This window comes from Coenobita brevimanus, chromosome 67 (assembly GCF_032717465.1).
Source record: "Coenobita brevimanus isolate Jiangsu-jjx chromosome 67, ASM3271746v2, whole genome shotgun sequence".
Lineage (NCBI taxonomy): Eukaryota > Metazoa > Arthropoda > Malacostraca > Decapoda > Coenobitidae > Coenobita > Coenobita brevimanus.
The window spans coordinates 15194028-15204818 of record NC_137020.1 but is presented as its reverse complement, the minus strand read 5'-3'; the positions used below and the strand labels follow the sequence as shown (position 1 = coordinate 15204818).

The following is a 10791-nucleotide window of genomic DNA, read 5'->3' as shown; positions in this document are numbered from 1 at the left end:
TTTAGTGGTCCTTATTTCGTGGAGAAGAAACTCAGTGATGTCAACTATGTCATCGCCACACCAGATCGTAGAAAGAACAAGCAATTTTGTCACATCAACATGCTAAAGTTATATCACAGGCGGGACGAAAATAATCCAGTCTGCACTGTAGCTGTTCCACCATAGTCTGCAAGTGAAGCTCTCCCATGCAGCATGAGCCTGAGTGATAGTTTGGGGAAGAATCCTGATATCATGAATGATCTCCTGACTAAGCTTTCTCATCTACCTCCCGAGGAATGGCAGGAGTTTTCGGCATTACTGCAAGAGTACCCGCAAGTGTTCCCTGCCACTCCAGGAAGAACCACTGTGTTGATGCATGATGTCGATGTTGGAGACGCAAAGCCAATTAAACTGCCTCCTTACCGTGTGAACCCAGTGAAAGTTCCCAGTGAAAGCTCCAGAAGGAGCTTGGCTACCTGTTGGACCACAAGATGATTGAGCCCTGTCAGAGCGAGTGGAGTTCTCCTGTCACTCTAGTCCCTAAGCCAGGTGGGTCACAGCGGCTTTGCATCGACTACAGACGTGTTAATCAGATAACCAAAACAGACACTTACCCTCTCCCTCGCGTGGAAGATTGCCTAGACAAGATCGGAAAGGCTTGGTATATAAGTAAGTTTGATTTGTTAAAGGGATACTGGCAAGTACCTATGACTGAACGTGCTAGGGAGATCTCATGTTTTGTAACACTAGGAAAGACTTTTGCATGTTCTGTAATGCCATATGGTATGAAGAATGCACCAGCCACATTTCAGAAGCTCATGAATGTTGTAACAGAGGGTTTGGCAGGGTGTGTTGTTTATATTGATGATGTATTAATCTTCAGTGACAACTGGAAAGATCACCTATGCCATGTCAGTAAATTTCTTGAGCGTTTGGTTCAGGCTAATCTTGTAGCTAATTTATCAAAGTGTGAGTTTGGTCAAGCTAAAGTTCAGTACCTTGGGTACGTAATTGGTGATGGACACGTTGCACCACCAGGAGCTAAGGTTCAGGTTATAAGTGATCTTCCCAGACCTAAAAGTAGGAGAGAGCTACAAAGATTTTTGGGAATGGTAGGTTATTACAGGAGATTTGTTCTTAACTTTTCAATTCTTGTATCACCACTTACGGACCTACTGAAAAAGGGAGTTAAATTTGTCTGGACCGATAACTGTGAATCCTCTTTCAGCAAACTTAAAGCTATCCTATTAAGTCAGCCAGTGCTCGCTACTCCAAATTTTGCTAAGCCTTTTAAGATGGCTGTTGACGCAAGTGATACAGGAGTTGGGGCTGTTTTGCTGCAAGAGGATGATCAGGGTATTGAACACCCTGTATCTTATTACAGTAATAAGTTCACTCCACCTCAAAAGAACTACTCAACTATTGAGAAAGAGCTTTTGGCTTTGATTTTGGGTTTACAGGATTTTTCATTTTATTTGTGTTCTGGTTTTGACCCCATAGTCATTTATACCGATCATAACCCACTGAAATTCCTTAGTAAGTTTAAAGATAAAAATCAGAGATTGACAAGATGGAGTCTACTTCTTCTGGAGTATTCATTAGAAATACAACATATCAAGGGGAAAGAAAATGTTATTGCAGATTGCTTATCTAGACTTTAGACAGATTGTTTTAGAGTAATAAGAAATTTCCTTTGTAAATTTCTTTTTCTTTGTGGGGAGGTGTTACATAGCCTATGATTTCATCATCTTTTGTATAATTCTAACGTACAGTATGCTGCATGTTTGATCACGATTCGCCTCGTGGCTTCCATAGTGACCAAGCTTCCATGTTCTACCTCACTCCCCCCTTCTCCCCTTATAGTAGAGTAAGTCGTTCTTTCTGTTGTTCAGAGCAGGAGTGTCAACTCTTATTCCCCTATGGCTTCATTTGCGCGTCCTTCTTACAAGTTGTATCAAGCTCTGCCGGCCCCTATATAATGAGCTCAGTCTCTACATTAATTGCCACTTAGATCTACTCCTCATTTTGTTCACATCTCTGTCCTCCCCTGTACAGTTGTTATTATTTTTGTGAGTGCTCAGGAAGTCTCCAACCATCTAGCTGCTGTGTAATTTGAGTATAAGTGTTGTTACATTTTTTCTTGTACTGTGTAGCATGGGGTGTTAATTCGTAGGCCTGGTGAGGTTTTTGTGATTAATGTAAAGTTTTTACTGTCAGCCAGTAGTAATAATATTTTGTATCTGTAAAAATATATATTGCATTAGCTGAGCATTATCCGGTTTTCTCATTTTATCAAGGCTGACTTAGATAAATTTACTTTTGCTAATTTCGTGTTAATAGAGGCTATTGCAGTTAACCATATATTTAACCTGTTTTTTGCCATTACATTATCCTTATGAGTCCTGAATGTTTAGTTGTTAGTTTGAGCATTAAACTTTAACTTGTAATTTTACCTAACGCTTTTGTTTTGAACCTGGAACTTTGCGGGACAGTTTCTCTGTTCTGTAACAATATATATATATATATATATATATATATATATATATATATATATATATATATATATATATATATATAGGTGGGGGCACTAACCACCCACTCACTCGATGTAGTGCTCCGTCCGGGTGTCTGCTTTTTCCATTCCTCCATCCTTCCTTCCTTCCATCCTCTTCTGTCTTTCTTTCCTTCATTCTTTCCTCTTCCTTTTGCCTTTGGGTGAGTCTACACTGAGTGACAAGCCAAATGGTTTCCTGTACATCAGTAAACCATTTACTATGCTGGGTGGTAACCATATAGCAAAATTTTGGCGCCTGGTGGTTTAGTGGGTACTTACTGCACTGCAATCGGATTGAACCGGTGAAGGTTTATATCCAAGGGATGGTTGGGGTTTATTGCTCACATAATGCCACTCAAGGATGAGTGAGGCTGGTCACTCTCATCTTAAATGTCAGGACCAACTTGCCTAGCCCCGGGCTCCTTTGCTCCTCATGGAGCAACGTAGGATTGGATGATGGATATATCTATCTATCTATCTATATACCTAGGCTGCTTCCCCCAAGGAAAGGGAGGTAGCCGAGACAGGACGACACACTCCCCATTTACTTATCCATTCAAACACATTCATTCGCATCTTAGCCCCAAAGGGGAGAACGGACAGATCCTCACCGCACCACACCGCACAAGGGTCAACTGCGCAATGCAATCAGTGACATCCACAGCAGGGCCCGACAGCAGAACTGGTTTACCCCTGCCACATCATAGCAGACTCATCCCCTTACCCGCACCTGACCTGATTAGCTGATCAGACCAAATGCGGGAGAATATCCCCTCAGGGCTACATCATCACTTACTCACTCACAATTTCTCTCCATTTAATTCTGTCACGCACAGCCACTCTTCCTTGCTCAAAAAGACATCCCTCTCGCATCCAATGCTCTCTTCACACTGTCCATCCATCCTATTCGTGGTCTTCCTCTCAGCCTTACACCTCTCACATTGGATCTAGTTATCTTTTTCACCAATCGCTCATTATCCATTCTCTCCACATGCCCAAACCATCGCAACACCCTCTGGTCAACTCTACCAGCCATCTCCCTAACAACTCCAGTTCTCCTTCGCACTTCATCATTTCGCACTCGATCCATACGCATCACTCCACACATACTCCTCAGACACCTCATCTCCATTACATTCAAACTTTTCCTCTCTGCTACACCCATATTCCATGTTTCAGCCCCATATAACGCAGTCGGTACCACAACACCCTCATACAGCCTTCTCTTTACATCCATTCAAAGCGAACGACATTTAACACTTTTTTCATTCCTCCCAGCACCTTTCTTACTTCATTTATTCTAAACTTCACTTCTGCATCTATTCTTCCATCCACAGCAACATGTGACCCTAGATATTTAAAACATTGTACCTCCTCAAGCAACTCACCATTCAAAACGATATTCATCCCCCTACCATCTATCAACCTCGTACACTTCATCACTTTACTCTCATTCTCATTTACTTTCAATTTCCTCCTTTCACACACCCTTCCAAACTCCTCTACCAACTGTCTCAATCTCTCCTCTGAATCAGTCACCAGTGCAGTATCATCTGCAAACAGCAACTGCTTCAGATTCCACTCTCCACCATCAACTTTCACCAGACTCAGACCTCCACCTAAAACTCTTGCATTCACCTCCCTTACAACACCATCCATATAAATATCAAACAACCAAGGCGACATCACACATCCCTGTCGTGGCCCCACTCTCACGGGAAACCAATCACTCACAGCCTTTCCCACTCTTACACATGCTCTACTATTTACATAAAAACTTTTCACCCCTTTTAGTAACCTACCATCAAGTCCATACAATCTTAAAACAGTCCACAAAGCCTCCCTATCAGTTCTATCATACGCTTTCTCTAAATCCATAAACGCCCAAAACACATCATTGCCTTTCGCTAAATACTTTTCACACACTTGTCTCACAGCAAACACCTGAGCAGTGCATCCCCTCCCTCTCCTAAAGCCACACTGCTCATCACCAATCACTCCCTCTGTACCCTCTCTAATTCTCATAATTAACACTCTACCATACACCTTACCTACAACACTCAACAGACTTATACCCCTAAAGCTAGTACATTCATACTTATCACCCTTGCCTTTATACAACGGGACCACACAAGCACTTGCCCAGTCAATTGGCACCATACCTTTCTCAAAGCACACATTCAACAATCTTACTAACCAGTCAACAATAGTCACTCCACCACCCTTCAGGCATTCCACAGCACACCCATCCATACCTGCAACTTTTCCTGTTTTCATCTCCTTTACTGCCTTCTCCACTTCCTCCTTCGTGATCAAAGAATCATTCAACTCTCCCAACACATTTATTCCTTGCACTCTTCCATCTGCCACAATCTCAGCCACCCTTTCCTCCTCTACATTTAACAATCTTTCAAAATACTCTGCCCATCTCTTCCTTGCTGCATCCATCTCAATTAACATCCTTCCATCCTCTGCTTTTACTCGTTCTTCCTTCCCAGACTCTCCCTTTCGCACCCTTTTCACCTTCTTCCAAAACATTTTCTTATTCTGTTGAAAATTCTCTGTCAGCCGCCTACCCCACCTCTCATCTGCTGCCACTTTAGCATCACGCACAGCCCTTCTCGCTCTATTCCTCTTTTCCTTATACCTCTCATATGACATCTCTTCCTTCTTCTGCAGCCACACTTCATATGCACGTCTCTTCTCAGCCACAGCCATACTTACTTCCTCGCACCACCATTCACTTCCTTTTCTTACACCACCACCCACACGTCTCACACCACACACCTCTTCTGCATGCCCCACCACAGCACTCTTAAACAACTGCCATTGCTCCTCCACGCTGCCATTTTCCCGATCTTTCACTGCGTTCCACTCATCTTTCAATTTCTCCTGATACTCTATCTTTTTCTCTCTTTTATCCAACTCAGTCAATCAATCAATCAATCATTTCCTGTGGCACCCCAAGGGATGCATAGGGCCTCAATGAACTCTCTCCACCAATATTTGTCTCTTGCCATCTCATTCAGGTCCCACTAACACTCCTCTCCTGCTTCTTTTTTCTTTGTCCTCAACCAGGTGTCCCTCGGCCTACCTCTACCTCTTCTTCCTCTAGCAGTCCACTCTGGCACATCCTGTATTAAACTACCTTCTTTTCTGTATATGTGCCCCAGCCACTTCCGGCGAGACAGTCTCACATATTCATTAACTGGTTCTACTCTCGTAATATCCCTTACTCTTGCATTTGTAACTCTGTCTTGCCACTTTACCCCAAGAATCCTTCTCAGTATTTTATTTTCAAATCCTAATACTTTCTGATCTGTTGCAATTGTACTGTACCATGACTCATGCCCGTAAATTAAAATTGGTCTAACCATGGACTCGTAAATTTTCACTTTAGTATGTACCGAAAGCATATTATTATTCCAAACAGATTTCAACATTCCAACAGCTCGCCAAGCCTGTCTAATCCTCTCCTCAATTTCATTGTTTAATGATCCATTAGATGATACAATCGTTCCCAGATATTTAACGTTTTCTACATTTTTCACCACATTATTCACAATTACACAATCGATTTGGTTCTCCACGTTCATATTAATAACTTCAGTCTTTCCACAATTTATTACCAATCCCACTTTTTCTCCTTCCTCCATCAGACAATCAAGCACCCTCTGCATCTCGTAAATACTTCGACAAATCAGTACAATATCATCAGCATAGTCCAAATCCATCAGCTTATTATTTTCTTTCCAGTTAATTCCTGCACCTGGTCTCCTTACAACCTTTTTCATAACATAATCCATAACCAAAACAAACAACAATGGCGAAAGGAAACCTCCTTGAATCACTCCTGATCTAACTTGAAATGGATCACTCAAAGAACCATCCACCATTACCTTACAAAAAGTACCTTCATGCAAGCTTTTAATAATATTTACAAACTTTTCTGGTATACCATAGAATCTCATAATTTTCAATATAGCTCCACGTGAAACACTATCAAACGCCTTTTCAAAATCCACAAAACACATACTAAGTGACATTTTCATCTCATTAGCTTGTTGCATTAGATGCCTTACAATAAAAATCTAACCATTACAACCTCGACCCCTTCTAAATCCCGCTTGTTCTTCTCTTAAAATTTTATCAATTACTGGCTCTATCCTGTTCAACAAGATTTTGGAAAAGACTTTTGCAACTATAGGTGTCAGAGTTATCCTCCTCCAATTGCCACACACACTTAAATCTCCTTTTTTTGGTATTTTTATAATCACTCCATTTTTCCACTCTTTTGGAATTCCACCATTATCCCAAGCCACATTAAAAAGTTTCAAAAGCGCATTCATCAACTCGTCATTTTTCACCTTAAGCATTTCAGGGAATATTCCATCCTCTCCTGGGGCATTAAAATTCTTTAACTCTTTTATAGATTTTGCTACCTCTTCCAAAGTTATATCCCCTGTTTCTATCTGCAAATCTCTCTCGGCTGGCAAAATGTCCTCTTCAGCTGGGATTGGTCGATTTAGAACAGATTCAAAGTGCTCTTTCCACCTACCTTTTATATCCAGATCTTTAGTCATCAAATTACCATTTCTATCTCGTGCAGGTATTTCCTTCCTTCTCTTTTCAGTCTCAGTTAACTCCTTTATGGCCTGATACGCTGCTCTTGTGCTCTGACCGTCATTTTTACTTAATTTAATTTCTGTCTCTGTCGCCTTTTCATCATATAGTCTCCTCTTATCACGTCTAACGAGTCTTTTTACTTCAGTATGTAAACTCCAGTACTTTGCTCTAAGTACTTCAACTACCTGGCCATCAACATGTTGTTCTTCACTTCTTAACTTAGCCTCTTTCCTTTTCTGAATTGCATTCCATGTTTCATCTGACATCCACTTTTTCCTTCTCGCTTTTCCCTTTTTTCTTAATAGTAACCTTAGCACTTTCATGCAAAACCTCTTTTACCTCTCTCCACATTTGATTAATATCATTGTCTTCAGATTCCATCAAAGTCTGCAGGACTAGAAACCTGTTCCTACATTCCCACTTCTCAGCTTATCCAAATAATAATTATTACCTCCTGTACAATTACCATTAACGTTTCTCTTAAGTTTTATTTTAATCTTTGACACAACAAGTTGATGATCACTACCTATATCTGCCCCCCTCCTTACGCAAACATCTTGCAAATAACTCCTATGCCTTCTGCTAATTGCAATGTGGTCAATGTGGTTACAATATTTACCACATGGTGAAATCCAAGTAGTCTTATGTATTTTTCCATGCTCAAAGATAGTTCCACCAATTATAAGGTCATTTTGCCAAACAAAAGCTTCCAAGTCGCACCCCATTTTCGTTCCTTATACCAACACCCTTCTTACCCATACAATCTTCAAAGCCATCCCTACTACTGCCAACAATCGCATTAAAATCACCAATGCAAACTAACACATCATGTCTTGCCACTCTATTCACTACATCCTGCAGCTTCTCATAAAAGACATCCTTCATTTCATCAGCAGCCTCATTTGTCGGAGCGTACCCTACAACCATACTGATATTACCATGGTCAGATTTAAAACGAGCATAAAGCAAGCGCTCATTAATTGGTTCAAACTCACATACTGCCTTACAAGCATCTCTACTCAGCAACAAGCCTACTCCTTGGTAATGATTTCCATCACTCCTACCAGAAACCAACATAGTAATACCATCTTCCAAATTCATTTTATCAACTCCAAGCAACCTCATTTCTGTAAGAGCACAAATATCCATCTTGTATTCCTTGAACACTGAAATAAGTTCTTCCATTTTACCAGCCTGATTGAGAGTTCGAACATTCCACTTTCCTATTCTTAAGGTTCGTTTTGGATGTATGAACTTATTTTTACACCGTGGGATTCTTAGCACCCCCTGCCCACTTAAGGGCTGCACGGAACTGAGGGCCATTGCTTCGTCACCAGAGTTCATCAAGATTTCTTGGGCAGAAAAATATTTTACCCTGGAGCCAATGCCAGTGACTCGCAGGAACCAGACAGTGGAGAGAGGAAATTAACTAAATGAAAGTTAAATGCAGAGGGTTCGGACAGACAAAGTACAAGGGAAAGAAAGAGAGCAAAGAGAATGTAGATAAAAGTGTCCCTTTTAGTCGCCTCTTACGACAAGCAGGGAATACTGGGGAAGTATTCTATCCCCCCTTCCCCAGGGGAAGGGGGGATAGAATACCTCCATGCCACACCTAACCCTCCTAGCTCTCACCCATCTCTTACCTACTCTTAACTTTGCCTCCACCAGGTAGTGGTCAGACATACCTCCACCCTCCCCTCTCAGAACTCTCACATCCAACAATCTTCCTATTACATTCCTAGACACAACCACATATTCCATCAAAGCTCTATCAACAACCCTTCCACCCTCCTGTCTCACCCATGTATACTTATAAATATCTTTCTTCTCAAGCAGTGTATTCCCAATCACCTCTCTCGCTCAACACACATCGCTATCATTCGTTCCCCATTTTCATTTCTTCCAGGCACACCATGCATACCAACTACACCTTCAACTGCTACATTTCCCACTCTAGCATTCAAATCTCCCATCATTACCACATTCACATTCGCTCCAAAACTCTGCAGACACTCATCAACATCATTCCAGAAAGACTCCCTCTCTTCTTCATCCCTTTCACTACCAGCCCCATATGCACTCACAAACACCCACAACTCACGTTCAAATTTCGCTTTCACCCACATCAGTCTCGATGACACCTCCTTCCATTCAATCACACATTGCTGTACTTCCGGACTCACTAACAAGGCCACACCTTCTCTTGCCTGTACCCCCTCTACAATATGTCTACCCCCGATGTATATATGTCCCCCCCCAATGCATACATGCCCCCACTAAACTTGCTGACCTAGCACGCTTTCCCAGTGCCTAAGCCTGGGCGAAGGCGTTATTGCGTCAGTTCATAGCAGACAGCCAAGATGGGCAGACTATTTTGTTGTGAGCTCGTAATAAACTCCTTATCTAGCTGTTTGTACACGGAGTTTCTATCACCAAAGTATTGCAAGGTACATGCCCTTCCTCTATCAACACCTGACAATCTTCCATTCACACTTCCAAACATAGACTTCCCCTTCCCTTTCATCTTCGTTTCACTCAAAGCTAACACATCCAACTTTCTTCTCACAAACATTCTCCGAATCTCTTCCCATTTAGCCTCAATCGTACTACATCCACGCACATTCATAGACCCAATCTTCAGGGTACGGGGATAACTCCATCCCTCATCCTTTTCTGATGGATATATACTGTGTGTATATATATATATATATATATATATAAACCTGAGCCTCTGTGGTACAGTGGTAGAGTGTGCGTTTCGTACATGGGTGGACCAGGGTTCGCGCCCCGCCAGGGTAATAAACTTTGAGAGTGTTCACCCGGCCACGTACTTCATTGGCGGACGCAAGGGGTGCTGTTGTTGAACAAGTGTCGCTTACTGTAAGGTATGCTTGCACCCAGTCGGCTTGCGCGGGCCGATTACACTTGGTTCACAGACTAGACACACATCCAAAGCCACTACAACATTACAATAACAAGCACTTCTCACCCTACATACAATCTCAACTAGACAGCGTAAGCCACTTGGTAAAGATACATTGGCTGTATTGTCCCGACTTTAGTCGGGCTAGGCCGGTCCTGCAGTGGAAACTCAAACGGCCGATGATGATGATGATATAACCTATCATATATATATATATATATATATATATATATATATATATATATATATATATATAATCATCCAATCCTACGTGCCAACGGCCATACCACGTTGAGTACACCGCTTCCCGTCCGATCAGCGAAGTTAAGCAACGTTGGGTCTGGTTAGTACTTGGATGGGTGACCGCCTGGGAACACCAGATGCTGTTGGCATCCCTACGTGTCAAGTGGGGTTGGTGGAGGATTAGTGCCCCTCCCTGTAAAAAACAATTAACTCTAAGCCCTTGGCCACCCCGTCTGGGATACATGGCGTCTGGCAATGAATGAATGAATCCTACGTTACCCCATGAGAGCGTAGGAGCCCGGGGCTAGGCAGTTGGTCCTGACATTTATGATGAGAGTGACCAGCCTCACTCATCCCTGAGTGGCATTACGTAAGCAGTAAACCCCAACCATCTCTTGGATATAAACCTTCACCGGCTCAATCCGATTGGAGCACAATAATTACCCACTAAACCACCAGGTGCCAA

At 42.1% G+C, this 10791-nt stretch overlaps 1 non-coding gene across 1 annotated transcript; it reads left to right on the top strand.

Moving 5' to 3' along the window:
* The first annotated feature begins 10355 nt into the window (after window positions 1-10355).
* Window positions 10356-10474, top strand: LOC145405696 (5S ribosomal RNA). Its single transcript, XR_013898436.1, has one exon. It is a non-coding gene; the product is annotated as a 5S ribosomal RNA (ribosomal RNA).
* Window positions 10475-10791: the final 317 nt, after the last annotated feature.